Genomic DNA, 4,129 nt, shown 5'->3' with positions numbered 1-4,129 from the left:
TTTGTTGACTCCCTATGGGAGGCCTTATCATTTCTGAGGAGTGGATGGGAAGGGTATAGAATGAAAGTGGGGGACGACATGGGAGGAGACGAGGGAGGGAAACTGTGACTGGTATATAAAATAAATAAAAAGTTTAAAATAAAATAGAGCAACCAAAACAAGATGAGCAAGCCAGTGAGTAGCAAGCCAGTAAGTAGCTTTCATATTTGTTTCTTACCACTGTTCCAGCTTAAATTCCTGACTGGCTTACTTCAGTGATGGAATATGATCAGAAATGTAAACCAAACAAATCATTTCCTCCCTCAGTGGCTTCTGGTCATTATATTTATTTATCTTAGTAATAGAAAGCAAACTAATTCAAACACCAGAAGAGGTAACCCATTCCTGGTTTAGGCATTCTTATTTGTTAGCCCCTGGCATCTGAGAGATGTATTCTTGTCCCATGATAAATGCATTTTAACTTTTCATATATGTGTGTGTATAAGCTTCTAGAATGAAGAAAATTTTAAATCTATCCTTCCTTTAATAATATAATTACCATAATCATCAGCACACAATAATTGCACATGACAGTGGGTTTGTTGTAAAATTTTAGTATATGCATTTGCAGTGTTTTCCTCATAGTCGTCTTGCCTCCCCATCTAGTGTTCTCTCCCTTCCCCATCCCCTCTCCCTTACTCATTTGTATAACTTCTATTTTCAGATCATCTTTACTTTCTTTTTCCTTTTTTTATTAGCTTTTACTTATGAGAACACATATGTGTCACTTGCCTCTAGATGTCTGCTTTATTTTGCTTTACATGGTGCCCTTCAATACCATCATTTTTCTATAGATGGCACCAGTTCATTATTCCCTGTGACTGAATATTACTCTGTTATTTCAGGTACAGTAATCTCTGCATTCGTCAGTTGACAGGTGGTACTAAGGCTGCAGCTGCATCTTGGCAATAGTGAATGGTGCTGTCACGAACACGCATATGCAGGTGTCTCTCTTATATGACAACCTCAGTTCTCCTGGATAAATGCCCATTCCTGGTCTTAAATGGATCATTGTTCTTTCTTTATTTCTTCTTTCCTTTCCTTTTCTTTCTTTCTCTCCTTTCTTTTCTTTTCTCTCTCTTTCTCTTGTCTTTTTTTTCTTTTTTTTCTTTCTTTGTATAGTTCAGAAAATCCACAATGATATTCTTGGTGGCGAGATGAGCTCACATTTCCACCATCACTGTATATTGGTAGGATTACAATAAGGGGATTTCTGATTCTCAGTGTCTGCATTTTCAGTGATAAAGAATTTGGGCAAAATGGGGAAGTGCTTCCTACATCAGAGTTAGCTTTAGACAAAATGTTGTGAGAGGCGGAGCCTGTTGAAAGTATAAAGTCACTGTGAAGTTGAAGTCTGTGTTCTGGGGAAATAAAAGGCCACCAGAGTACTACACAAGCTTCAGTCTAGGAAGAATGGACAAGATCCTGAAAGCGTCATTATTAGTCCTAACCCTTCACCTAGCCTGTAAGTCATGGAAGAGAATATCTAGGTTATAGGATTAATTTGGAGGCATGAAATAACTGGGGAGCCAGACAAAATCATGAATGATGAAACCATAATCAGGTAGGACATACAAGGAAACCTAATGACATCTGTTATTTCTCTACACAGGGGTGAGTGGCCAACAGGAGAAACCTGACCAGCAGCAGGTGAGACAAAGCCCCCAATCTCTGACAGTCTGGGAAGGAGAGACTTCAGTTCTAAACTGCACTTATGAGGATAGCACATTTAACTACTTCCCATGGTACCGGCAGTTCCCTGGTGAAGGCCCTTCATTACTGATGGACATACGTTCAGTGTCAAACAAAAAGGAAGATGGACGATTCACCGTCTTCTTCAGGAAAAGTGATAAACAGCTCTCCTTGCACATCAGAGATTCTCAACCTGGAGACTCAGCCACCTACTTCTGTGCAGCAAGTGCACAGTGCTCTCCAGGCACCTGCAGCCACACCCAAACCTGCAGCTGTGCTCCAGCAAAACCCTGCTGTGGGGTTTGAATTGGGCAAAGGTGCAGAGGAGTTTTCCGTTGCAGGAAGTGCCTGGTTACTCAGTGAACTTAAGGATTAGACTCATTCATGCCAGAGATAGAACAAGTTGAAATCATAGCTTGCTTTTCTCCAGTCTCCCTTTGCTACCCATGTACCACTGAAGTTTTACATGTACTTACTTAACTAGTTTAGGCGAATACAAATAGTTCTCTGTGTGTTTGGTTTTTGGTTTAGTTGAGTTTGTAGTTTGTTTTATTTTGTTTTGCTTGCTTGTTTGTTTTTGAGATTGGGTTTCTCTGTAGCTTTGGAGCCTGTCCTGGACATGTACTTGGTTTTTACTAAATGGAATTTATAAAGTCGCCATCTCCCTATACTCCTGTCAATGTGTGGTTATTACACCCCAAGGCTTTCATTGTGACTTCTGTGCTGGAAATCATATAGAATAGTCTTTGGCCTTACTTTCCTCTGATGACAAGGGAAGCAATGATTTACATGACCATTGTCCACTTCTAATTCTTCTTATTTTGTCATTTATATATCCAAGTACCTCAAGAAATTCAGATGTGTTAAACTCCCAAGACTGTAGGTGTGTCTACAATATACAAATGATATCATTGGGGGAAGATTGGAATTTCCTCATATAGTGAAAATGCATAACTTTAACTAAAGAAATAATTTCAAATGTGCATTTCATAGATGAAAAATATAGTTTTGAATGCAAGTTTTAGCTCATAAAAGCAGCTGAAGTACACGAAATAGAAAAAGGACCTCCTTGTCTAATACTTTGTGTGTTTACTCACTGAATTCTGCAAAAATACTAAGATTTCCACTGGAAAAACTTTAGTTTATAAATTTAAATGTTTTACACCATATAATTGATGGTTGTGTTAACTGTAACTGCCTAGGAAGTCAAAACAGGCCCAGTGCTTGAGTCTAGGACTGAGAGTCTAGATAAAGCAACTCTCTTTTAGAAAACCAAACCCAAACAAAAAAGAAAACCAGAAATAACAGAATCAATGTGGAAGATATTAAATTAAATTCTGAAAGCTCTCCTTATCCACAGTGAATAGTTTTCAGTATGTATAAAGGAAAGTTAAGAAGGAAATATGCTAGTTGGCTCTTAGCAGTAGGCAATATATCTCACAATATCATCAGGTGAACTCCCCATGTCCTCAAAAGTGTTATGTCCTTGTCAAGTTTAAACTTGAGCTAGAAATTAGGAGCAGTATTTATATCAGATTGGAATATGCTTTACTGAATACAGACACCTAACTTATACATCAGCAGGAGAGAAAAGGCATCCTTGAGGATGCAGAAGAGAGAACTGGAAAATTCTGGGTACCTCAAGATAAAACCCTCAGCTTCCTAGGGATTGAGTGGTTGGAAAGTATTTATAGAGACATGAGAGACAGTGAAGGCAGGTTAATTTATAATAACATAATCATCACCACTTGGGAATCTTCATGTGACACTTAAGGCTGATCTCTGAGTTAGAAGCCAATCTTGTCTACAGAGTGAGTGCCAGGCTAGTCAAGCTTAGGCAGTAAAGGAGAAAATTGAGATCAGAAAGTTGTGAAGCTCTAGTTCAACAAGGAGGCTATGTTCCAGCCCCAGTAAGCAGCAGAACTTGGCAACTTTGGCCATGTGTTCTGACTTTAGAGTCACGGATGAACACTTGGAATCTCTCTGGAACTAAGGAAAGCCCCTGAGCCCAGGCATGCCTCAGGGGTGTCCTTGAAAGATAATCCAGATAGGCAAGTCTGTGAAACTATGAAGTTTAAACGTGCATGCCTTAGAGAACCCAAGTTGTTAGAAATCCCAGAGTCATTGGATAAGGAAAGGAGCTAACAGGTAGCAGAATGATCCTAAGGGCAAGAAGTGTGCTGCAGGCAAGAAAGCTGAAAGGATGTGGAGATCTGAAGAACATTTTGACATCAAACACAGAAATGCAGACTTTGCAGTTTGCCCAGCATGTTTTCAGTCTTGCTTTGTTCCAGCATTTCCTTACTGTGCTCCCTTTCCTCCCTTTTTAATGGTAATATATATTCTTTTGTGTTTTATGTTAGAAGTGTGTAATCTGTTTTTTTTTTAATTTTGATTT

At 38.9% G+C, this 4,129-nt stretch overlaps 1 pseudogene; it reads left to right on the top strand.

The window, feature by feature from the left end:
* Nucleotides 1-1,452: 1,452 nt before the first annotated feature.
* On the top strand, nucleotides 1,453-2,107 carry LOC121434914 (annotated as a pseudogene).
* The last annotated feature ends 2,022 nt before the right edge of the window (nucleotides 2,108-4,129 follow it).

This window comes from Microtus oregoni, unplaced genomic scaffold, assembly GCF_018167655.1.
Source record: "Microtus oregoni isolate MIOR12 unplaced genomic scaffold, Mior012 000045F_ref0000178, whole genome shotgun sequence".
NCBI classification, from domain to species: domain Eukaryota; kingdom Metazoa; phylum Chordata; class Mammalia; order Rodentia; family Cricetidae; genus Microtus; species Microtus oregoni.
This window is presented reverse-complemented; position numbering and strand designations above follow the sequence as displayed.